The 27,022-nt window shown below is 40.9% G+C and overlaps 1 long non-coding RNA gene across 3 annotated transcripts; it reads right to left on the bottom strand.

The window, feature by feature from the left end:
* LOC110740446 lies at window positions 1–26,477 on the bottom strand. 3 transcript variants are annotated; one of them, XR_002518367.2, is made up of 5 exons: window positions 23,791–26,477; window positions 14,664–14,769; window positions 12,441–12,556; window positions 8,900–9,157; window positions 1–1,714 (listed from the first exon to the last, which is right to left on the bottom strand). It is a non-coding gene; the product is annotated as an uncharacterized LOC110740446 (long non-coding RNA). The 3 variants fall into 3 exon arrangements; XR_004178703.1 differs by lacking the exon at window positions 1–1,714 and adding an exon at window positions 14,877–15,085 and having other exon boundaries at window positions 7,207–9,157; XR_004178702.1 differs by lacking the exon at window positions 1–1,714 and having other exon boundaries at window positions 7,207–9,157.
* Window positions 26,478–27,022: the final 545 nt, after the last annotated feature.

The raw sequence follows: 27,022 nt of genomic DNA, 5'->3' as shown, positions 1-27,022 counted from the left end.
GGCCGTCTGCAAGCTGAGGAGCAAGGAAGCCAGTCCCGGTCCCAAAACTCCAAAAGTAGGGAAGCTGACAGTGTATCCTTCAGTCTGTGGCCGAAAGCCCGTGAGCCTCCCGTGAGCCTCTGGCAAACCACTGGTCTAAGTCCAAGAGTCCGAAAGCTGAAGAACTTGGAGTCTGATGTTTGAGGGCAGGAAGCATCCAGGAGAGGAGAAAAGATGAAGGCTGTAAGACTCAGCAAGTCGTTTTCTCCCACCTTCTTCTGCCTGCTTTATTCTGGCCGCACTGGTAGCTGATTAGATGGTGCCCACTCACATTGCGGCTGGGTTGGCCTCTCCCAGTCCACTGACTCAAATGTTAATCTCCTTTGGCAACACCCTCAGACACACCGAGGAACAATACTTTACATCCTTCAATCCAATCAAGTTGACACTCAATATTAACCATCACACTGGGCTTTAATATATAAATATTCTGAATTCACATATAGCCAAATCTACGTTTTCTTTCCTTTAGGGCTCCTGCTTTTGACATTAAGTTACTTAGAAAGGGCTTCCCTTTCCTGATTTATACAATTATTTGCTCACCTTTTCTATAATTTTAGGGAGCTACTTTTCTTCATCTTAAAAATTTTATCATGTCAAATTAAGTATAGAGAGGATTGTGACCAGTTCTTATTCCTCTCTGTTAAGAAATAAGTGAGAAAGTGGTCCCACATGTCTACAGGACAAATTTAAGAGGAATATTAGGATAGAATTTAGTTTGAGAATTTGTTAATCTGCTAAGTAAATTAAATAGCTCCTCTCTATGAAAATAAAACAATAACAACCGCAAAACTGTCTAATAGTCTGGGATGGTATCTGTGTGTCTTTCACACCGGTTACATGTTGCAGTTTAGTGGTGCTCTCACATACATCATCACATTCCCAAAATGCAGGAGGCAAAGCACTAGATCTGGCTCACCTAAAGGATGTTTCAGCCTGATCTTGCCCTGATCTAGTCATTAGGCTTGCAAGAGCCCCATTTTTAAAGATCTTACAAAGTTTGACTGGCATATGAAGAAGGAAGGGAAGAAAGGAAAAAAGAAAACACACGGAAACATATTGGAGGTTGTATCTATGCCCCTTGACTCTCAGCTTGCCACATGATGTGCTTTGGCCCAAAGTAGAAGGCAATAGGGATGATGTCCTGGAGGTTGGCCCGGTCTCCTGTGTTTCTGTACTAATGTGAGAGCATGCCCAGGATCAGCTGCCAGCCCAGGAGGAGGAACCAACGAAACCACTGAGATAGCCATAAAAATATTATCTATTACACGATACTGGTTTATAATTTGCTTGTTTTTCAACTTTGTTAACAAATCCCCAAGTCAACAGATATTCTTTTACAATATTTGAATTGTGCCTACTGCACAAAGTGAGAACTAGAAGAATGTGATTTTCGGGTCAGCTTGTTTTAGCATGCTTCTCCAGGCTTGCCATCAGCTCCAAAGGAATGGAGAAACTGTAAAAGATACTCTAATTCAAATGATTATATTCAATTCATTCCATTTTTCTTGTAAAACTGTCGAAAGTCACATCTAATGTGAGCCAATTCTAACTTGCTAACTAAAGCACGTATTAATTCCTACTGACATTGAACCACAGCAGTATATTCACCTGGTTGTTGTAACACATGAAAATTCACAAACACGACTCAAGTCCAAGATGACCGCACCTAAACCTACACAGAGAAAAGAGATTTTAAAACAGTTGTTTCCTGTCTGTTCATGCTGGGATCCAAATACACATTCAAACATAACAGCTGCCACATTATTCTCCAAAAGTGTCAACACAGAGCTCAATATTTAAGCTAGTTTAGGTACCTATTAAAGTTACTCTATATGAGGAAGGAGTTTTTAAATTTTTTTAATTAATTGAAAACTTTACTAAAAATCTCCATGCTTAAATGCTCAAGAAGAATTTTCACCTCTGCCAACTAAAAGTTACTCATGGAGTTAAGACTTTGGTTCCATGTAAGTATATTTCCACTCTCAAAAATGTCGTCTGTTGTAACAGAATTCCTTAAATCACCAAAAACTTAACATAAAGTTGGCTTTATGTCTGGTTTACTATTTAGGCACTTTCCAGAAGAAATTACTCATGGTAATGGATTATAACCCGGCCCCTGCAATTAGAATGATGAGGGCCTTCTACATCGCAAGTGACAGTTACAAATGATTTTTCTTTATTTTATTATTCCCAAATTCAAAATAAAGAGTCACCTGCTGATTGCTGATGTCTACTGTTTCTCCAGTTTGTTTCCAAGTGGGACAGGTCTGAGTATTTCTAGGTGTGTAGGTTAATTCCTAGTGACTTTAACTGAATTGTTAATGGGAAGACCTCATTACAGAAACAGTAGGAAAACTCTTCCTATTTTATAATCCCCCTTGTTGACCTTAGTCCTTCTTCTTACCTTAGTCCTGAGAAATTTCACTCAGGTTAGCAATGGATTCTTGTTCATGTGCACAATTAGGGAAAGTCCTTGAGTTATTTTCTAACCAAACCAAAATCATATATGGAAAACTATATATACAAACTAAATGATTAAGTTTCTTTGCTTCTGTCTAGAATTACAGCAAATCTAATGGTCACACACATTATCTCACACTGATCAAAAGGACTTTAATGAATAAAAACGGGGAAATACTCCTGTTTAGCAAAAGGGAGTGTTTGATAGATGAAGCCTTTTAAATCAAGGGCCTATGGTGGGGAAAGCAATAAAAGCAACTCTTGGTTGTGAAACAGAATGACTGATTCAGAAAACAGACAATCCCATGAAGAAAAAATCCCAGGTTTTAAATGTCCTAGTTTGGCGCTCCATTCTGTTGGTACCTCACTAGTTAGTAGATTCCTTTTTCAGCCAATAGCCCCTCATTCTAATCACCAGAGGGGAATCTTCAGTCTTCACAGGACTTTATATTCAACCAGTTGCCAAGACTTAGAGCCTCCATCTTTGATCTTCTTTTTCTTCTATTTTCTTCTTTAAATTTCCATGGCTCCCAAATGGTTCCACTGTCTCAAAGCTTTTTCTTTGGAAATGTGTTTCCATGTTATGTTTTGGGCTGAATTTATGTATTAATTATTTATTCTCAAGGAAAAATCCAAAGTTGACCATTTCTCATTTCTGAGATAAAACAATTGCTATCTTTTCATCAGCAACATTTTGTTTTAAACCTGGAGCACACTGATAGATTTAAATTAGTGCTTCTCAAATTTCAGTATTCATAGAAATCACTTAGGGATCTTGTGAAACTAAAGATTCTGATTCTGTAGGTCTTTGGGGAGGGCCTGAGATTCTGCATTGGAAACAAGCTCCCATGTGATGCTGATGAGGCTGTTTAAGAACCACTTTGAGCAGCAAGATTTAACATTTTCCCATAGCTATGTCAATATTACCTATAGTGTCTTAGCATCAGTGGTGATTTCTGCATGTGATAGCTCGAGTTTTTGTTCCGTTTTCATTTTGCCTGTTTTGTAAATGTCATTATAGGTGCTTGCTTTATAACAGAATAGCAGAATTGATGCGACTACATTAAAACAGAAAGGGAGACATAGTGTCTGGCTGCCTTGGGCATTGCTGTTAGCAGAAATGGAAGTCTTTTAGGGGTCTTATTATTTAATAGCTATGCTATCAGATTCTCAGTCTTGGCATTAGGGCTAGGTGTTAGAACTTCTCATAAAGTGTTCTGATTTATGGACTCACTGCTCCTTACCATAAAATGAAGAGAAATCCTAAATTTGAAAAACAAAACAAAAAAACCCCACAGCCTAGCTAATGAGATTTCATGCTATTTGTTAACTAATAAGCATTTAATAGCATGAAGATCAGAATAACTCCAGTTTGCAAAATGTACTTACCATTTTGGAAACATCAGCAACTGAAAAGTGGGTTACATGAGATAATGACTGTAGTTGCCTTTCTCCAGACCTGTTCTGTTTCCTTGCCCTCTCTGGCCTCTTTCTGGCTCCATTTACCTTTTCCACTAGTTTACCAGATGATTCATCAACTTTCTGGCATTTTCCACTTACCATCTGTGTCCAACATCCTGGTAAAATCCAATAAACTTTCTAATATCCAGCATCCCATTAACTATATCCTTGTATATAGCAGATTCACTGGGAGTGGATAGTCATATCATGGCCTCAAGGCAAAGGGCTCTACCACTTTTTGAATACCTACTATGTGCCAAGTTCTGTGTTGGTTGCATCAATTAAATCATCTCACTTAAACCTAAAGTATTAAAGATCCTAAAGAGCCATTTTACAGGAAGATTAGATTATTTTCAATTTATTATTCAGAATAGATATATCTTTTTTCTTTAACTTCTCAAATAGTTATTGAATTGTATTGGTTTAAATGAAATGCATAATGTGTTTATATAGTATTAATTCAAGAGATACAAAAGGAAATTGAGTGAAAAATGAGTCTGCCTCTTTCCCATCACTCTCATCATGTCTCTACCTAGAAGCAATTATTGTCAACAGTTTTTGATGTGTCTTTCAAAAAATAGGCCATTAAGCATGGTGTACTAGATCTCTTTAAAAGTTTACAACCTGTTACAGAATATATATAAATGTTCAATTACTCGTAATACCTTATTATACAGATTACAACTTAGAAATATATTTTCACGACCATTATGTCATTTGATTCTCCCTACAATCCTATGAACAAGGCAGGGCAGACATTGTTGTTACCACCTTACACATGAAGAAACTGATGCTCAAAAATGTAAAATGATCTGCCCATGTGTATATAGTTAGTGAGAGATCCAGTTCTAGAACAATAACTAGTCTAATGCTCTTTCCATGACATCACGGAAAAGGTAGCCCAAGGATTAGAGATCAAAAAACATTAGCCTTCCTTGATCTCTCAAAGTACTCTTTCTGTATAGTGTCAATTATCAGAGAATTTACTATGTTCAATATGGTACCAAGAGGGCATTATTCCATGTAAATAATATATCATATAAAAACTCAATATTCTGGCTTTGCAATTGTGGTCATTAAGCTGTAACCAAACATTTCAATGAAACAAGGGCTTGAGTTCCTGTTAATGGAGATGTTTGGCCCTTCTCTTGAGATAGCCCTTGGTAATCAGAACCTACACGTTGCTAGAGAAGGGTTGGGGAATTTGTGAATCTGATCTATTAAACAAAAAAGACCAAGCAGGAAGCAATTCTATTCTTTCTTAGAGCTGCCCAATGAACTTGTTTCCTTATTTGGCGACAAAATCCGAGGTGATCTAAAATTTATGCCACCTTTCAGTTACTAACAAATACTTTGTGTTTTGAGATCTTGAAGGTCCAGTTCAGTCTAAAATCAAAGCTTCAATTGCTCACCCAACTCAAAGCTTCCTGTGTCCCCAGCCCAGACCTGCCTAGGCAGGGTATAGAGGGGAAGCAATACATGGCCAGGTGGCAGGGAGCTGCAGGGTAGCAGCAAGGTGTGCCAGGGCATGACAGCCAACCTTGCCTTTCTGCTGTTCTTCTTTGACTCTTCTGCTGCCTTTGGGTCCTCCCACTTCGGAACAGCAGTAGGGAAGAAAGGCAAGGTTGTGATTTGGTAGCGTTATCCGGTGTAAACGTTGTCTGAAGGCCGATGCTTTTCTCAAGGGGCATCTTCAGAGTTCTTCTGAAACACCGCCACTAGGGAACTGCCACTGCAGCTTCCTAACACACGTGTCTCCTCCAGCTATGACTTCCCTCCTCCATCTCTGACTTCTTCCTGCGGGGGTTCCTTGCGTCTCCTGGCGGTTCCTCCTTTTGAGTGGAGTCCCATTCTCGGCTGACAGCCCAGCTCCATTCTCCGAGTCCTCCGGGGCAACATCCCCTTTGCCATGCCATCGGCATGGAAGTGCAACTCCTCCAGCTCTCGCCCCCTTTCTCCTTTAGCTGCCACCGGCTGCTCTGTCTAGCTTCTCACCTTCTGGCTTTTCAGGTACTAATCTCTATGTGGTAGGCTGAATAAGGCCCCCACCAAAGATGTCCTTGCCCTAATCCCCAGAACCTGTGAATAGCTTACATTACACGGCAACAGGGACTTTGCAGATGTGGTTTAAGGTAACAGATTTTTAGATGAGGGGATTATCCTGGATTATCGGGTAGGCTCAAAATAATTACATGAGCCTTTAAAAGCAGAGAACATTTCCCGACTGAAGTCAGAGAGACGTGGCCTCGTGAGAAGGATTCCACACACTCTCGCTGGCTCTGAGATGTAGGCGCCTTTGTGCAAGAATCAGAGAGAGGCTGCAAGGAGCCAATGGCAGTCCCTGCCGACAGCCCGCAGGGAAGCAGGGAAGCAGGGAAGCAGGGAAGCAGGGACCTCAGTCCAGCAGGCAAATTGAACTGAATTCCGCCAACGACTTGCAGAAGTCTGAAAACAGATGCTCCGTTAGAGCCTCTAGGAGGGAGTGCAGCCTGGCCAACACCTTGATTTCAGCCCTGTGAGGCTTGAAGCCCAGACACCAGCCGTGCCCACTGGACTTCAGACCTAGAGAACTGTGAGGTATAAGCTGTTAAATGTGTGCTAATTTGCTTCAGCAGCAATAGACACTAATACATTCTATGTTTCCCGAAGCCTAAGGGTCCTAGGTCAGCTCTGCAAGCGATTCGCTGGCCCCCTCTTATTTGTGTAAGATGAGGGGAAAACACATGAGAAGGGAGGAGGAAGCATTTTAGCAGCCTGAAAGCTCTGTCTGATAAAATCCTTGCCCTCCTCGTTAATTTACAAGTCTCCCCTTATATAGCTAAGATTTGAGCAATGGTTTCAGGGTTATTGGACCCTTTTTTGGGTCACTCCTTAGCAGATGACATCTTTTTTTTTTTTTTTTTTGAGACGGAGTCTCGCTGTGTCGCCCAGGCTGGAGTGCGGTGGCATGATCTCGGCTCACTGCAAGCTCTGCCTCTGGGGTTCATGCCATTCTCCTGCCTCAGCCTCCCAAGTAGCTGTGACTACAGGTGCCCGCCACCATGCCTGGCTAATTTTTTTGTATGTTTTTAGTAGAGACGGGGTTTCACTGTGTTAGCCAGGATGGTCTTGATCTCCTGACCTCGTGATCCGCCTGTCTCGGCCTCCCAAAGTGCTGGGATTACAGGGATTACAGGCATGAGCCACCGCGCCCGGCCATAGATGAGCATTTTTAACAACATTTTTTTTCTCAGTTCAAAGATGTCAGCTAGCACTGAGACAAGAGGAAAGGTCTCATTTTAATATCCTGTTACATAAACGTACTCACAGAATGGCTTTTCCTTTTAGGTTTAACATTCTAACGATATGCTGGATTGATTAGGGTTGCTTGGAAAAAGCTGGGTGAGAGGAGTTGAGATCTCAGAAAGAGAATTCACCACTAGGGTGGGAAGGAAGACAGGTCAGAAAATAGCCACGTTGCCCAGGACCTGAATTAATGTGGATGAAACAACGCTTCTAGCCCTAGACCTCAGGCATGGTGGGATCCGAGGCAGAGGTGAGAAGGGAGTTTGTGTTCAGTGGCTCACCAGTAAGCAGGACTCTTATGCCTTCCTACAATGATCCTGCAAGAATGGAATAAACTGAGACTACGTAGCTTGAGTATGTGCAATAGTTGACCACTTCCTCTCTGCGTTTTGTGATTTCACAGCTTGAGTTTCCAACAGAGCATGGGAGTGAGAGGAGTCAGGGGCAGAGCAGCAGTTCTGTGACAGAGCCCGCCATCTTCATGAGGGTGGGGCAAGGCCCTACTTCCTGGTCCTGGAGGCCACATGCGGGCAGAGTCTGGGTCGTTTTCACATCTGCAGGATGATGTGTCTGAGGAAGAAGGCAGGCGGGAGGCAACTTCCTTACAGTCTCCATTCCATGTTGCTGCCTTTAATGAGCTTTTAGGAGCCATGATTTCATAGCCTAGTTTATTTCATGATCAAGCCCAGCTTCCTCTGTTAGGCCAATCAGTATGTATTAACTGAATGCCTACTGTATGAAGGTTTATGACTCTAGGAACAAACATGTCCATGATGCTGTTGCTGTTTAGGAATTGTCAGATCATGGATAGAATCCCTTTCCTGTCAAGAGCTCACTTTTTCCATAGAGTGAAGGGCAGCTGTAAGATTATTTCTAGAATTCTATTTTCCTTCCCTTCTCATTTCAGGAAGAAAAAGATGAATATAAAGTATAGAGAAAAAGATTAATATCAAGTATAAAGGTAGCTATAGAAAAGTCTTCTTCCTGGGTTGTTTGAGCTCAAAATTAGGGCCCTTCTATGCATATTTTGTGTTTCTCATGTAATTATCTATAATGGGTAGCCAAGAAATGTGTGTTAGCCCATATCTCCAGGACCTAATGCCATTCCTAAAATGTAATATAGTGCTCAGTAAATATTTGTTGAATCAATGAATATAAAAATGCAAAGCAAGCATTTGAGATATGCTACATTTCTTTCAGCTTCAACTCCTGGCTAATGAGTGAAGAAGGTCACTGTAGGAGTGTGAGGACCATCAGGAGCTTCATATTTCAATAACCAGCGCCAAATTCTGAATGCCAGATGGGATGAGATGCGATGTTAAACCGCTTCTTATTACCACGTTGTTGGCCTCCATTGCCTCCATATTGTTCTCCAATTGCATGGTCTCTGTGGATCTCTGACTTCTTATTACCTCTGATTGGAATGCGCCACAAATCATCCTGCTTTCTTTATCCTCTCTCACCTCCAAGTAATCCTGTCATCTTGCTCCAGTTAGAGCCGCTTCCATCAAGAAGATCATGACAAACTCTCTCCCTATGCCTGTTTGCTCTTCAGGAAAATTATCCCCTGGAAAACTGGATGTTATAGTTGCTTTTCAGAATGTATTGTCTGAATTTCTTCTGTCTTCCAACATTCCCCCAAGCCAGTTACCTTTGCATTGAAGTAGAATTCAAAAGAAGATAGAGGTTCTGAATTTCTTCCTTTGACCAGATGGAAGTCGTTACATCAGAATGCTGATGACTGCAAAATCTTGGACATATTGTTTTCACAATTAGGAAATGGCAAACACAAAGTTCTTCAGTGCAAAGCCAGCATGCGAGTTCAGCTTCCATTTGCTGCTATAAATTTTGTTCTTGTTGCTGCCAGTAAACACCAACTGTTCAAGTGAAATAGTAAATCCAAATGTGCCTGTTGGATGAGAGTAAAAAAATTATATGCTGCATAAATGCTGATGTGAAAGGATTTTTCAACACACTAAACCAGGGTAGGAGAAGGAACTGAGAAAGTTGAACTGAATGCAGCTCTCACTAAAAACTTCTTGGTAAAAGCACTACAAAGCCTCTTGATAGAATGTTGATTCAACATACTGTTTAATCCTCAAGGAAAAAAACAAACGCAGATTTGGGATATCAGCCTTAGGATATCTGCCGAAAGTCCTACTTTGAGCACTCATCAGGGTTACCAAAGAAGGCATACACAGATTGTTACAAATCGGAGCAAAGAAAAATCCCGAAGTTCACTGAAAGCTGATGTGGGCACTTGGCCCAGAAGTTGTTTGCTAATGATCAGTCTAACAACTGAAAGTCAAAGTCAGTAGTAGCTAGTACCATGTGCAACAGGATTTAGGAAGTTTTGATCTCACAAATTTACTGTAAGGCTAAGAATCAATGAATGTTTGTACTCAGGTCTCCCTACAGTTAAATTTAATTTGTAACTGGAATTACGATTCAAAGAGATAATTTCATAAATGGTCCCTGAAATTTAATTTTGGATTACCTAAGTTTACAATGGGTTTCTCTTCTCCTTTCCCCCATCATTTTTCTTATGCTGAAAAAATCAAACAAACGAAAAGAACAAAACCTGTGTGACCTTGGAGCTGGCTGCCCTGAGTCCCAGGCTCTGATTTGATTCTGATGCTCCGGAGCCTGCTTTCTCATGTGGGTAGTAATGCCTACCCTGCTGGGTCATTGTGAGGGTTAAACAAGGTAATACATGTTAAATGCCTGGCACAGCCCTTGCACATAAAAGGTCCTTAATAATATTAATTCCCCTTCCAGATTAGACTTTGCAAACAAATGCTTGAAAAACAGAACATTCACGTAGACTGGATTCTCTAGCGTGATGAGGCGCCAAGCCAAGAACCATGCAGTAAAGATCTTCCAAACCAAAGTATTTCAGCATCTGAGAATGGCTGGGGCTTATCTTCATGGCTAAAATAAGCATTTTAATATAAAGCAGGCTTTTTTCTTCTTCATTTTCTTATGGAAAGGAAAGCATTTTCAGAATAATGGTTAAAATCTGTCCTTTGTAGATCTGAAAATGTGAGCAAGTTTCATACTGAAGTCAAGATCTACTGAAAGTGTTAGATGAATATATAAGGACCAGACGCTGCTGTCAAAAATAAAACAGATGCTGGTGTCTTGAATGCCTCCATGTGCCAAAGCTGAGTTCTTTGACTTATTTTTGTCATTGAATTAATTGATGTATCTGGTTTAATTGGCCAAATTGTTTTTGCTTAAATGTCCGCATTTTCAGTGTTATACTGATACAGTCAATATTTTTGAGGGTGCAGAAAATACCAATATTGGCAAATATATGTGTTCAGAAGAAGAAAAATTGTTCATTTCCACATCTCAGATTTATGGCAATTTAAAAATATATAGTAAAGTGTTGGTTTCTCCTTATGGTTACATCTGAATGTGTATAAATTATCAGAGTCTGTGTGCATGTATTTCCATAGAAAATAATACCAGCAGAGACACAGCCAAGCCAAGCTGAACCTTGCTGAGTGGATTTGAAGAAACACAGGCCAACTCAGAGCAAGACAAACCCAAGAGATAGGAAGTCTAAAATAGTAATAATCAGCCTTTGAAACATTTTCCCTTGGAAAAGGCATCTCAGTCCCATCCTATATTAACAGACCAGAAGAGACACACATGTGTTCTACATACGACACAGAATGTAAAACCAAAAGGCTCATTCTGAATGCCCAGTCCAGCTTTGAATTGAAACCTTCATGAAAAAGTAGTGCTTTTGATTCAAAGGAGCTCAGGTTTGAAAGAGAGATGTGAAGCCTAACATCCCGTCTATCTGATGGCTGGTCTTCCTTTACACAGCTCTGGCAAAGATGTCAACCAATTGATACTTGAACATCTATAGAAATGAGCAACTCATGCCCCACAGCAGACCACTCTGCCTTTGAATAATATTAAATAGAAAATGTGCTCTTATTTTGGACCAAGGCCTATTTCTCTGTAACCGCCACTTACGGGTTCTATTTCTATCACTAAGGGTTCCAGCCAGGCAGAATTCCATTTCCAGTGGCAATTAGTCTTACAAACATTAAGGCAAAGCTCACAAATTAGCCCACATAGTATTTTAGATAATTGTAAATTAGCTACTGACATTTGAAAATTAGAAAACTACCCATAGAAATTTGTATTTTCAACTAATTGTTGATTCTCTGAAAGCAACGGGCCACTTTCCCAAATAGTAAAACTAGTACCCCCTTATCCACAGTTTCACTTTCTGCAGTTTGAGCCACCTGTGGGTCAACCATAGTCTGAAAATATTAAGTGGAAAATGCCAGAAATAAACAATGTATACGTTTTAATTGCACGCTGTTCTGGGTAGCGTAATGAAATCTCTGAGTCCCACTCTGTGTTGCCTGGGATGTGAATCACCCCTTTGTTCAGCATAGATGCTACCTGCCCATTGGTTACTTAGTAGCTGTTTCAGTTATTAGATGGAAAAAAAGCCATAGTATATATAGAGTTCTGTATTATCCATGGTTTCAGGCATCCACTGGGAGGGGAGTGTCTCAGAACATATCTCTCTAGATAAAGGGATACTACTGTACTTGGCTGAGCTGAGTAGCAACTGCCACTTTTAGACAGGGTATGTACTGGCCTTTTTGCCACACTCCCTGTTACCTTGCACTGAGCCTGCTTTCCTCATTTTCTGATACTTAGCTGGCCTCTGAGACATTTGCCTTTCTAGTTCTTATTGAGTCCTCTCTAAGGCTTCTTTGCTTCAGGAGATTTACCCTCACTTCCTCACTCTTCCCCTCTGCAAGACAAACCTCATGCATGCCTGAAGCCTAGATCTGCTGAATGACACGACACCTAGAAAACTGACAACTGATTCATCCAGTCTCACAATCAATCCTCAGAAATGTGCTGGGGTAAATATATAGCTATAGACCTTAGAATCATTTTAGATAGCATAAGGGTGGGACGTGGAGGTTGTAAAAAGCCTGTGCACATGGAACAGAGTAGCTTCTCATGCCTGCTAAAGGCCTAATTCCAGATCGTTGTTATTATTTGCTGTAAATCCTCACGAGCGCTCAAATCAGTACCTACAACCAAGAGCATGCTATGAGGTTTTCTGCTCTGTTTAGTTGCTTCTGTGATGTTTAATGCCTTCGGTATTAAAGAAAATCTCACTCAGCCAGTGTCTGTTGGTGACTTACTATCAGTTGTATCATAGTCCTCCATATTCTGGAAAGGTGAAGAGTTCCTGATTTTGAATCCAAGCTGAATGACCTTGGAGAAATTGCTTAACACCTCTGAGCCTCAGATTCTCCATCTGGAAAATGAGGATAGTGATAGTTAAGCCCTATTACTATTCTCATGGTGTGAGAAATACATGAGATACACATATAGCGCATAGAGCCACCCTTGGTTCATAGTAATCACTCAATAAGTGTTAACTATTAATTGGTATCCATATATAATTCCTGCACATTGTAGCAGACCACTCCCACAGTGCCTCAGCCTTTCCCACATCTGGGCATACAGGATCAACTTCTGAGTGCCAGCACTTGTGAGTCTTGCCTGAAAGTTTTCTCCTACGCCCAGTTTTTTCAGTCCCTATACACTGTGGCAGGCTGGAAATGTGGGGGAGTTAATAGCCCTCCTGTCTTCCCCCGGAAGTTGCCTCTACCAATGACAGATGGGAGCTGATAAACGAATGCCCCAGCTTCCTCGCCCCTCAGAAGAGATAACTCAGGAATGGGCACCACTTGGTCTTCCAGAGTTCCCCTTAGTGCATTTTGCTCCAGTCGCCCATGGTTGCCAAAGCTCATTTGATAATGTGCCCTTTATAGACAGCCTTGCTGTCTCCTTTCTCCATGCTGTTACTGACATTTCCTGGGGTCAATTACGCAATAAACCACTTACACTCAAAAACTGAGCTCAGCATCTGCTTCTGGTAGAACACAAGCTAAGACAATTGGTACCAGAAGTAATCCTAGGAAGCAGATCCTTGGGATACAGTCTGGAGCTACATCACTTGCTTGACAAGTAGCAATAAGCAATCCCATTGCTGGTGGTAAGTGGTGTGGTGGCAAGCCCCAACTTAATGTGGCATTGAGGATAGATTTGGATGGGATATAAGTGGCAGGTAATTATCCTGTGTACTGTAGTATTCGCGATGGATCTGGATGGGATATTGGTGGATTGTCTTCTGTAATACCACTAGCATTTGAAAGATATTTGAGCACTCATAGAGGATCTGATTAGCTTTTCAGGATCCCACCTAACATTTCCTGGACCAACAGACTTGCTTCTCAGGGAAGGAAGCATTATAATTGACACACAGCTATGGTATTCACTGGTCCTACTCTATACTATATCACCCTAGAGGTAGTCTGGTAGAAAATTTGAATGGTGTTTTAAAGGTACAACTGGAGTTCCAGCCTGAGGATGTCACTTGCAGGGTTTGGGTGGTGTCATTCAAAATGTGGCATATTGTCTAGATCAACGTTGTTGAGGGTACAATGCCCCCAGCAGCAAGAACTCATGGGTTTAGGAAACGAGGGGTAAGAGGAGGAGTGGCTCCTGACACCATGATCTACTTGGGGAATTTGTCCCCCCACCCCCTCCCCAGTGTTAAGGTCTGCTGGACCAGAGATTATGGTTTCTCACTGGGAAATGGGGAGCTCTTCTGCCAGCAGCCACAGGAAGTACTATATTAGCCCTAAAGTGATGGCTGCCATGTAGTTATTTCGGGTTCCTCATGCCTGTAGAGCAACAGGCAAAAAAAGAAGTTACCTGATTATCAGGAAGAGATAGAGTCGCTGATATATTACAGAGGCTGATTCTTAAGGGGATTTGTTGGCATGTCTCTAGGTGTTTTCTTTCCTGGTAGTAACCAAATGTGCAGCTACAGAAACTATGGACTAATAGAGATGAAGTAACTCAGAGGTCTCAGACCCTTCAGACTTTAAGGTCTGGGGTCATAAATATTAATTATGACCTAGGAACCAGCTTCTGTGTAGGGACTGTACCCTGGCCCACTAACCTTTCTGCAGTAATTATTTTCCTTTTTTTTTTTGAAATGGAGTCTTGCTCTGGCACAATCTCGGCTCACTGCAACTTCTGCCTCCTGGGTTCAAGTGATTCTCCTGCCTTAGTCTCCGAAGTAGCTGGGACTACAGGCGTGCACCACCATGCCCAACTAATTTTTGTATTTTTAATAGAGATGGGGTTTCAGCATGTTAGCCAGGCTGATCTTGAACTCCTGACCTCAGGCAATCCGCCAGCCTTGGCCTCCCAAAGTGCTGGGATTACAGGCATGAGTCACCGTGCCCAACCTATTTTCCTTTTTAAAAGTATTGACAGTCACCCCTACTAAGAATCGGTGACAAGACAGATTGAAATTAAGAGGGATGTAAGTATGAGAACGAACTCACCAGGGACTGTGGCAGATGCTATCAGTGCTTTATTCACATCCCTTCAGTTCCTACTGGCCCAACTTCCAGCACCTTCCAGAATGTACCACCTTCCAGTCCTAAGGCACTGCCAGAGAGAAACCATAAATATATCATAGTTTTCCCTTTTGCTTACCCTGAGCTCTGGCTGCTATAGTGAAAAATTATCTAGAAGTCATAAACTCAAGTGCTTACTATCCAAACTACGCCAACAACTTGAGTGAAGTCCATGGACTCAGATGTAAACCCCGGGTAATGGTCAAAACTGGCTTCTCCAATGGCTCCAGCCCAGTAGACACTCAGCCAATACTGCTACAGGAATGATCCAGCCTTCTGATTGCTTTAATATTTCCAGCAACAACCTGACGACAGCCCTTCACACTCTTGGAGGGGACAGCAGGAAGCTGAATGTCATTGATTAAAGGAAAATACAACCAGGTGAGGTGGCTCAGGCCTGTAATCCCAGCACTTTGGGAGGTCGAGGTGGGAGGATCACTTAAGCCCAGGAGTTTGAGACTAGCCTAGGCAATATAGCGAGACCTTATCTCTACAAAAATTTAAAAAATAAATAAATAAATAACTGGGCATGTTGATGCATGTCTGTAGTCTCAGCTACTCACGAGGCTCAGGTGGGAGGATTGCTTGAGCCCAGGACGTCGAGGCTGCAGTGAGCCATGATCATGCCATTGCACTCCAGTGTGGGTAACAGAGTGAGACCCTATGTCAGAAAAAAGAAAGAAAGAAAAAGAAAGAAAGAAAGAAAGAAAGAAAAGAAAAGAAAGAAAGAAAGAAAGAAAAGAAAAGAAAGAAAGAAAGGAAGGAAGGAAGAAGGAAGGAAGGAAGGAAGGAAGGAAGGAAGGAAGGAAGGAAGGAAGGAAGGGAAGGAAGGAAGGAAAAAGGAAGGAAGGAAGGAAAGGAAAAGGAAGGAAGGAAAGAAAGAAGGAAAGAAAAAAGAAGGAGAAAGAAGGAAAGAAAGAAATAGAGAGAGGAAGGAAGGAAGGAAGGAAGGAAGGAAGGAAGGAAGGAAGGGAAGGAAGGAAGGAAGGAAGGAAGAAATGGAGGAAATAATGGAGGAAGGTTTAGGTAGATGAAGACAGCGAAAGAGGGAAACCCAAGGGAATGGAAATAGAGTGAATGGAATAACAGTGGAATAATGGCAGGTGGAAGGAATATAACAAGGGGGTGCCATTTGAGGTAAAGAACCAGTTTTCTCTAGCATGAACATGATCTTTTACTGCACTATCTGGTGCTGCTTTGATCTAAAGAGAAGAGCCACAAAGAAGGTAGCTGCACCAGGAAGGAGAACTATGGCATGCGAACAGCTCCAATTGTAAAGCTTCAGGCCACTGGAGAGAGTAATAGTGAATTTCCACTCATGTGACAGGCTCCATTCTAAGCATTTTACATATAGCAACCAGTTAAATATTTATAACAACTTTATGGTAGAGGTATTATCATCATCCATTTTGTACAAATAAGGAAACTGAGGCACAGAATACTTTAAATTACTTTGCATCCCAATAGCCCACTCCAGAGCCTGGGCTCTTAAGACTTCCTTCTTTTCTCCTATTTACTTCTAATAACAACCCCAATAGAAGAAGGATTGGGCCGGGCGTGGTGGCTCACGCCTGTAATTCCAACACTGTGGGCAGCTGAGATGGGCAGATTACCTGAGGTCAGGAGTTCAAGACCAGCCTGGCCAACCTGGTGAAACCCCATCTCTACTAAAAATACCAAAAATTAGCCAGGCGTAGTGGTGGGTGCCTATAATCCCAGATACTCGGGAGGCTGAGACAGGAGAATCACTGATCCCTGAGGCTGTGGCTGCAGTGAGCCGAGAATGCGCCGTTGCACTCCAGCCTGGGCAACAAGAGCGAAACTCCATCTTAAACAAAACAAAACAAAAAAATAAAAATAAATTTAAAAAAGAAGAAGAATTGATTTGGATTCCGTAATATTAGATGTGTATGTGATGCATGGTAGTTGTATTTTTCTCTGTTGTGTGTGTGTGTGTGTGTGTGTGTGTGTTGTATCTGTTTTTCTTAGGCAAATTATTAAGCAAAAGACTCAGTTTAGTCTGAAGCTAGCTGATCAGACACATAACTGAATATCAGGAGGCTTAATCAGTGGCACCACTTGCTACTAACTGGCTTTAAAGTTAGACCTCGAGGGTTCATTTCCTCATCTATGTAAGAGGGGATTGGACCAATCACCTTCTCATCTTCAAGATGGGTAAAACTACAGCTGTGTCACCTTCCAATAGGACTGAAAGCTTGGGAAGTGAGGCAATTACCTCCCCTGCCCTTAGTACTACCACCAATCAGCTGCCATAAAGCCAAATCTGAACTGAGGGTAAATTCTTTGGTGGTTTAAGTGAGTACGAGAGTTAGACTAGACACCCTGACCTCTTTCCATAGGAACTAGGAGAGACCCTGGTTTCTTCCGGGCTGTATGGTGAGTGAGCAACCATTCAGGGTGGCTTCTAGTCATAGAAGGATTTGTTTCAGCAATTTCTAAAACTTAGCCACTTTCTTCTCTTGACTTGTGACTTGATTTGACCAAAGTTTCTACAAGGCAGCCCTCTAAGCTGCCAGGGCCTCCTGGGGGTACGGCCTGAGATATAGTCTATGATGGAGAACAAGGCAGTCTGTGGAATCTGGAGTTAAGCATCTTGTTATCATCTCCTCAGTAATCAATTTTATCACCCCAGAGATTTGACTACAGCCAGAGAGTGTGGAATGCTCAGGTGTGGCAGATCGACCTGCCTCAAGCACATATTCTTTCTAAAGGGAAACGGAAGAGGTTAGACACACGACCTCAAAGCTCAGAAAGTGAGCACTTCTTACATCTGTTGCTGTAGAGAGCTGCACAACAGGCATCATCAGCACTTAAGTAATTTAAGATTCATTCTGTAGGACACATTTCTGGAAAAGGAATCTGGGGAAAAGAGTACTAAAATGTCTAAGCTTTTGGTTCAAGATGTCTTTTCTAACAATAGCTGTTGACTGGAAAGACTAAGAAAAGGTGGCACGTGGCTCAGCACATGCTTAGCGGCTGGAATGGAGGCTTCAGCTACACACCTAGTTAGTGATGTATGACGTACATCACTAAGGCTCTGCCTTTTGCTTCCCTGGCTTCCCTTTTCTTAAAGTCAGGTTTTTCAAGGTATAATTTATATACGGTAAAATTTACCCTTTTTAAGTGTGCAATTTGATGGATCTTGAAAAAGACATACAGTTGTGTCAGCACCACCACAATCAAGACCTAGAGCATTCTCTCTGCACCTTTGTGATCAGTCTTCTCTCTCCATTCTCAGCCCCTGGCAATCACTGTCCCTATAGTTTGCCTTTTGTGGCATGTCATTCATATGAAAGAACAGAGCAGATGGTCTTTTAAGTCTGGCGTTTTTTCACTTAGCATTTTGCATTTGAGTTCATCCATGTTGTTACATATATCACAAGTTATTCTCTTTAATTGCTGTCATATTCCATTGTATCAATGTACCAGAGTCTGTTCATTTATTTACTGGGCGGTTATTTGGGTTGTTTGTAATTTTTTGGAGGTTATGAATAACACTGCTAAACATGAAGATTTTTTTTTTAAATTTATTTATTATTATTATACTTTAAGTTGTAGGGTACATGTGCATAACATGCAGGTTTGTTACATATGTATACTTGTGCCATGTTGGTGTGCTGCACCATCCCATTACTGGGTATATACCCAAAGGATTATAAATTATGCTGCTATAAAGACACATGCACACGTATGTTTATTGCAGCACTATTCACAATAGCAAAGACTTGGAATCAACCCAAATGTCCATCAGTGACGGATTGGATTAAGAAAATGTGGCACATATACACCATGGAATACTATGCAGCCATAAAAAAGGATGAGTTTGTGTCCTTTGTAGGGACATGGATGCAGCTGGAAACCATCATTCTTAGCAAACTATCACAAGAACTGAAAACCAAACACCGCATGTTCTCACTCATAGGTGGGAACTGAACAATGAGATCACTTGGAAACACGAAGATTTTTTATATCTCTTGGGTAGATACTCAAATGCTTTATGTTTTCATTTCTCTTGGGTAAACATCCAAATGCTCAGTCATGTAAGTGACATTCAACTTTACAAGAAATTGTCAGACTGACTTCTTAAGTGGCACTTAGCATTACCACCAGCAATACCTGAGTGTTCCAATTACTCTGCATCTTTATCCGCTCTTGACCTTGTCGTTTTAAAATTTCAATTGTTAAAAAGAGGTATGGCGGTATTTCACTGTTTTTAATTTGCATATCCTTAATGATGAATACTGTTGAGTATCTTTTCATTTGTTCATTTGCCTTCCACATACCTTCTTTGCTGAAGTGTCCAATTCTTTTACCCATTTTTTTATTAGGTTGTTAGTTTATTTTTATTATTATTTGTCCCAGTTCTTTATATATTCTGAAAACAAGTCTTTCATAATATATGTATTTTATAAATATTTTGTCCCAGTCTGTGTCTTGTCTATTTTTTTTTCTTAACAGTATATTTCAAAGAACAGCACTTTTTATTTCAATGAAGTCCTACTTATTTTTGTGTGTGTGGCCTAGCTAAGAAAGTAGCGCTTATCCATGGTTCCAAAAATCTCTTCCCTATGTTTTCCTCTAGAAATTTCTTATTGTTAGGTTTTACATGTAGGCCTATGTTCCATTTTGAGTTGTATTTGAGGCAAGGGATGGGTTGAAAATCACATTTTTGCATAGCGGTATCTGTTTCACTGACATCTGTTGAAAAAAACTATCCTCCATTGAATTTCCTTAGTTCCTTAGTTGAAAATCAATTACCCTTTTATTTGTGGATTTATTTTGGATTCAGTTTAATTCCATTGACTTGTGTTGATTCTTTCACCAACATGCATGCTTTTGATACTGTAGCTTTACAGTTAATTCTTTAGATTAACTTTGCTTTTTCTCCAAATTCTTTTCACTAAACTGTTTACTTTGCTTTTCCATAAAAATTTCAGAATCTGCTTGTTGATTTCTACAACAGATCTTGCTAGGATTTGGATTGAGGCTGCATCAAATCTACGGATCAATTTAGAAAGGATTGACATTTCTGGCCACCTTTTTTTTTTTTTTTTTTTTTCAGACAGGGTCTTGCTCTGTTGCCCAGGCTGGAGTGCAGCAGCACAACTACTGCTCACTGCAGCCTTGACCTCCTAGGTTCAAGCAGACCACCCACCTCAATCTCCCAAGTAACTGGGACTACAGGCACATGCCATCAAGCCTGGCTAATTTTTTTTTTTTTTTTTTGTAGTGACAGACAAGAGTTTCTCCATGTTGCCCAGGCTGGTCTTGAACTCCTGGGCTCAAGCAACCCACCTGCCTTGGCCTCCCAAAGTGCTGGGATTACAGAAGTAAGCCACTACCCAGCCCTGGCTACTTTTTGATACTAATTTATTTCTTCTACCTTGGCTTATGAAGCCAGCCACCAAGGCGCCTGTTGTTCTTACACAGCTTGTCCTCATGATTGGATCTGCACTGGATGTTAGCTGTTGGTAAAACAATTCATACTGACTTTAACCCTACATGACATAGTATCACCTGGTATATGGACCCAGATTTTTACCATCCCTTTAACAAGGTCTTTGCAGGTAACTTTGTAATGTCCTCCTACCGTGGATAAGGTAACCTGCTCCACCACTTGAAATCGGGCTCAAAATTAGCTTTGTCCCATGGAATTTAGGAGGTATGACACAATCAAAGACTTGAAATGGTCTTGTACATTGAGGCTTGCTTTCTTGTGCCTCTGTCATCGCCTCAAGAATACGTCTGCTAGAGAATGAAAGACAACTGGAACTGAGCCAAGTTGCCCCAATCATCCCAGTCAAGGGAAGCCTTGATCAGCTGACAGCCAATTTACCCCCAGATATGTGAATGTCCACAGCCAAGATCAGCATACTGCCTAGCTAAGCACTCCAAATGTAGGCATTATAAACATCTATTATTGTATTCCACTGAATGTTTGTGTTTATTTTTTATGGAGCATCATGGTAGCAATAGATAACTGACACATGTGGGTAACAACAGGCTCTTTAAATTCATTACAGACAGCATCACAGAATAACTTACAGGGCTAGGGCAGTCTTTAACCAAATAGAGCTAGCTTCATGGGTTAATCACATCTCTTGATTTTTTCCCATCATTCTCAATACCAAATACTAAAGAAAATTATTATAATAGAAATTTTCTAGGTCCTGATCACCACCTCCAACCCCTGAGTCAAGTAAAACTGTAAAACTCTGACGAACTCCATTCCACTTCATTTTTATTCTTAATCACACGGAGGTTATATTGCCTTAACCCTTTTAGTAAATGATTGAGCATCCCAGATGTGTAATGGTTTTGGAAAAGGTCAGGAAAAGGCCAAAAGAAAGGCAAGCAACAAAAAAAATGATTAATCAACTTTTCTTCTCATCAAAGTTGTTGAACTGTTTGCTGAATTGGGGTTTTTAATTTTTTATATATTTAAAATTTTAAGCAGCTATCCTTTGGAGTAGGAATGCCATGGCATAAAGATAAGAGTCATAACATTTAAGACATGTTTATGAAGTCTAAACCACTAACTTGGCTGCAGTTGAAATGCATTAGGCTCCTTTCTGCTGTGCTCACAGCCCTCCCAAAGGCTGTACTGGCAAAAGTTTCTGTTACTGCTGCTGCCTCCTCCCTGGATGGCACCATGGGCTATAAGACAAATGTAGGCATATAACCCACATTAAAGGGCATTGAGAAGTATTAGAATTTGTGCTTCTCCAGGCTTTCACATCTGACACATTTCTAATCACTGGGGTGTGCTTGGGTTAGAGGCCCTTTACATCAGGATCATTTTGCACAGCTTAAATTTCAGGGTCTCCTATGAGAGCCAAAGAGAAGACAGATCCCCAACCCACAGCCATGCTTCTGTCAAGGGCAATACCTCCTCGAAGAGGGGCCTCTGGGGCCCAGGGACAGAAACCTGCCACCACCACCCATGGTGGCCTGGAATACTTGAGACCTTGGCCTCAGCAGTAGTCTCATTTGATTGATTTTATTCACTCACCTTTACCCAGTCTTTTTGATGACTTTGTTGCATTGCCTCCTTGAGAAACAAAAATAGACCGGGTAAACTAAATTTGGTTTAGATTTAAGTTCTTAGGCAAAAAATAGCACTAGTCTCTGAAGCCAGTGCAGGGCTTTGCTCATAAGTTGAAGGGGCAGTCCAAAGAAAAAGTTAGGGTTTGTGAAATATTCTAAAACAGCAGGGCAGGCCTAAGCTGATAAGGGCTACTAGTGTGTTTACATGAAATGAACAGGTCGAAGCACATTCAATAGAAATTATAGGAAACAGAGAGTGGACTAGAATCACATTCACCCAGTTTCAAATATCTTCTTTACTCATTACCAGCTGTGGTATCAGAGTCTCAGTTTTCTCAGTCCTAAAACAGGGATAATAATAGAACTTATTTCATAAGGCTGTCATGAACTTTAAAATAAATAAATAATAAATATAGTTTGCCTGATACTGCTTCTGACTCATTAAGCACTCAATAAATGGCAGTTAATATTGTTAGTACTGATGCCATTACTTATAGTGAAACTGCTTAGGATGTGATATTATGTAAAAAACCACCAGAATACAAAGTTGGATTGGCAGTATAATTAAAACTATCTTAAAAAGATTAATAAGGAAAAGGCTGGAAATGCATTGGAATGATATTGTGTGAGTCAGGTCAGTGGGATTATTGGTGGCTTCTCTTTCTTTTCTACTTTTCAAGTCTTCTGCCACAGTACTATAGTATATTTATGATTAAAATAATTTTTAAAAAATGTAAATTATGTGCAATATCTTACCAAATAGGCTAACCTGAATCCAATCATGAGAAAACTATCATATAAAGCCAGACAATGGGACATTCAGGAAGACAATTTCCTTGAATTCATAAAAACATCATTAAAAAAAAGTACAAAGGATCCCAACTTTGGGAGGACAAGGCAGGAGGATTACTTGAAGCAAGAGTTTGAGATCAACCTGGGTAGCAAAGTGAGACCCCCGTCTCTACAAAAAACTTTTAAAAAGTGCAAAGACAGGAGAACTGAGAACTATACTATAGTTAAAGAGATCACAGAGATAATAGCAACCAAATATAACGTGTGAATCTTGATGGGATCCTGGATCACAGAAAAAATACATGAAAGTCAATTTTGGGAAAATTGGGGAATTCAAATATGGCCTGTATATTAGATATGTTATATCTTATTTTTTCTTGGCTATCATAATGAAAGTGTTATTTATGTAGTAGAATGTTCTTATTCTTAGAAAATGCATGCTGAAGTACTTATGAGTGACATGTCACAATATTGATTATATAGATATAGTTATATCTATTATTATTATCAATAACATATTATCTATGGCTAAAAAGCATTATGTTTCCAAAGTGATTTTCATATCTGTGAAGTTTTTTGAGTCTCACAAGAAGCCAGTTGGAAAGTGATCATTAGTTTTATGGCAAATTTTGACTTTGATTTATCTTACACAGATTTATTTCTTCTACAAATAATTCCCAGAGGACTAAAACCATGCCATTCCAACACATCTAATGTATGTATGTACATGTGTATACATACACACATATATGTATATACATGATCGATATACACATATATATGTATATACATGATACACACATATATATGTATATACATGATAGATACACACATATATATGTATATACTTACATATTTTATTTCCTGATTCCCTAAAATGCTTGGCATCAAATTTTGATTTTGGTCGCCTTTCACTGTTGCTGATTTGATTCAGCTGGTCATAAAGCAATGCTAAAATACAACCCCTGCCCTAAGGAGTTTACAGCCTCTTGGGAGACTGATGTGTAAACAAGGAATTAGAGTGATGCCTCATGAGGGAGATCAGCATAGAGTGCTACAGAATAGACGACAGGTATTCAGTCACAGGTTAGGGACAGCAGACTGGGGGTGACCTCTTCCACAGTGCTGCCTGGGCCCTTGAAAATGGCTGCCATCTCCCGCTCAGGTGACATCTGTGGGGAAATGTCCTTACCTTGTGGTGTCTCAGCGAGGAGATAATGTGCAGACTGGCAGTCACCAGACTCTGGGTCGGCTTCTGTCTTCCTGTTAGCCCCAAGGTCGTTTGTGCAGAAGGGAAGGGTGTGTCAATACACATCTCTGAGCACTAATTGATGTTTTCGAAGGAATGACAGGGCAGGAAATTTCTTGAGGTACAAGAATGAGAGGAGAAGGATTCGGAAGACTTCCTCTCCACCCACCCACCCCCAAGAGCTAATATAGAGTAAAGAATTAAAATGGAACTGCTCAAACATCCTGCCAGGCATCTCCAACCTCACAGCATACCATACTAGGGGAATGACTGAAGAATTACAAAGGATCAGTGTGGACATTGTGAACAATTCAATGATTTTATCACTTCAAAGCAAAGTGCCCCTTTTGAATATCCTTATTATGAATTGTTTATAGACCATTTCCAGCAATTGTGCTTCAGCGGGCTCTCAGCTCTACAGCCTCGTACATAGTAAACACTCCAGCATGCCCTGAACATTTGTCTATGCAACCCCAGAGTTGACTCAGAGCTGCTTTGTTCAGTTTCTTTACGAGAGCCAGAAAGAATCATTATAAACTCACCTGAACTGAGAGAATCACTTGGCAGACTTCTGATGTTTGAACCTTACTAACAAAAGCAGTGATGTATAGGGACAAGTACCATTTAATGGTAGGAATTCACACTGAGAAAAGTGATTGCTTGCAACTCACATGGGTTCATGCAGTTTATAATTCCCCCAAACTAGTCTCTGCCACAGATGCTGCTGCACCATTTGCAGGGCAAGAACAGAACAAGCACAAAAAAGCCTGTCCCACATGTGTGTCAAAGAAATGAGAACACACCATCTGCTTTGCCAGTGATAGAGGGTCTGCTGTCCCCACTCTGGCATGCACACTGAAAGTGTCCCCCATCTGAGGAAGGACATGGTGGAGAATGAACTTAGGGAGTATTTGAGACAAAGCAAAATTGATTAAATATTTGCCTGTATTCTCCCGTATTGCAAAATGCAAAGACAGGTAGAGTCTGTGACAAGTCTCCTCTCAAATAGAGGGAAAAACCTTGAGTCACTCTTTGGAATAGCATTTTGGTAAAGTACAAACTCTTGCAGGGGAGTGGGTTAATCGGGGAAATAGAAGTTATTTTCGAGACAAGGGTGGTGAATAAGATTAATAATGCCACTTGCAGAGGGTATATTCTAGGCCAGAAATGAAAAGTACAGGGGTGCAGGGATACTGTATGTTACTGTATGTTAGAGAGAGAGAGAGGGGAGAATGATTGAAAATGTGAAAGCATCAGATGAAGAGTAAACTCACTACACAATTCTATATCGGCTCCAAATTCAATGCTAAAAAGAAAAGTGCCAAAAATATTTTGAGAAATGATGGTGATAGCAACAGGAGACAGACAAATTCCTAGGCAGACAGGGATGAGTCCCTGGTGAAACCTGACCTTCAAGCCAAGAACAGTTTAAAACCTGAAAACCAAGCTGCCAGTTCCAGATAGAGTCCTTGACCAGAGTGAGAACTTCCGTCCCCATCTTACTCCCTCTCTCTCTATTGGTTCCTTCTGAATGATGCCTTTTAACCCATTGAATGGTGCTTTCCAAGACCACCCATGAGCCAATCAGCATGCACTCTCCCATTGTAAGCCCATAAAAACCCTGGACTCAGTCTCACAGATGGCTACCCACTTCTGGGTCTCCTCTCACATCTGAGAGCTTTCTTTCTGTCACTCAATAAAATTCTACTCTGCCTTGCTCACTCTCTGTTGTCTGCATACCTTATTCCTTTTGGATGCAGGACAAGAACCTGGAACTCACCAACCTGTGGGAGTGAAAGAGCTGTAATGCTTCTGTTTGCTAAGCTGCAGGCAGCAGGAATAAAAGAGCTGTAACCCTCCCTCCTGCTCAACAAACAACAGGAGAGAAGAAACTGCTGAGTGCCACTCCCTCCTGCTTGCCAAACTACGGGAGTGAAAAAGCCCCAACAATGGTATCATTGGAGAATACTTTAATTCTTCAGAGACTACTTGAAAAGGATGGCACTATTTAGATGTGTGGGTTCTTGGGATATTTGTTTAAATAATGAATCTTCATATGTCTATTATATAGATCTTGTGGAAATGAAGACTATCCAAATGAGAGCACGTAAGTCTATAGTAAGAGAGTCAGCTGCATCACTTGTATTAATATTTAGCAGACTCACAGACAGGTGGAAGAGTGGGCATCCTCCATGGTGAAAAGAAAAGCCTCAGGCATGCTCTGATTGGAGGTCACTGGCATAGGCCATTCAGCAGGCTAAATAGAAGTGGTGCATCTTATGTGATTGGTTTGGGGACCATATTTGACCTTCTCTGAGTGGTTTAGAGTTGAAAGTGGACGCAAAAAAATAGTGAAGCTGACCGTCATTGATCAAGTCCTTATTGTTCTGCATCAATTGCTGCAGAAGTTGTGGGTATAAACCAAAAATAAAATTCTAAGGCCCCCTAATCATCTGAATGGACCTCCTCCTAAGCCAGGGCACTCTAAAATTTAACCTGAAAGACTGGTTCAGGCCATGAGGGGAAGTGGAGGTCAGACTTGCCTCACTATATCCTCCAGCATTAACATCAACACAGACCTTAAGTCCGATAAGAAACATTACAATCTATTCTCTCTGAAGCTTGCTATCTGGAGGCTTCATCTGCATAATAAAACCTTCATCTCCACAACCTCTTATGGTAGCCCAGACATTCCTTTCTATTGATAATGCCTTCGACCAACTGCCAATCAGAAGATTTTAAAATCTACCTATAACCTGGAAGCCCCCACAACCTCCTTCAAGTTGTCCCACCTTTCTGGACCAAACCAGTATATATCTTCAATGTATTTGATTGATGTCTTATGACTCCCTAAAATGTATAAAACCAACCTGCACCCCAACCACCTTGGGCACATGTTCTTAGGACCTCCTAAGGGCTGTGTCATGGGCCTTGGTCACTCATATATGGCTCAGAATAAATCTTTTCAAATATCTTACAGAGTTTGACTCTTTTCATTAATGGGTCACAGCCCTACAGGCATGTACGGGTTGACAACTGTCCATTTGCGTATTTTCCTGGTCTCGGGCAGGTCTTCAAAATTGGTATTTGGTGCCTGGAGATATTTGCTTTCTTAGCTCTTTTCATCAGTCCACCCATTCAGGCTCAAGGCACTGAGTGCCACATTAAAAGCCTC

Source organism: Papio anubis, chromosome 15 (assembly GCF_008728515.1).
Source record: "Papio anubis isolate 15944 chromosome 15, Panubis1.0, whole genome shotgun sequence".
Lineage (NCBI taxonomy): Eukaryota > Metazoa > Chordata > Mammalia > Primates > Cercopithecidae > Papio > Papio anubis.
Note: the sequence above shows the minus strand (reverse complement) of the source record. Positions and strands in the feature narration are given on the sequence as shown.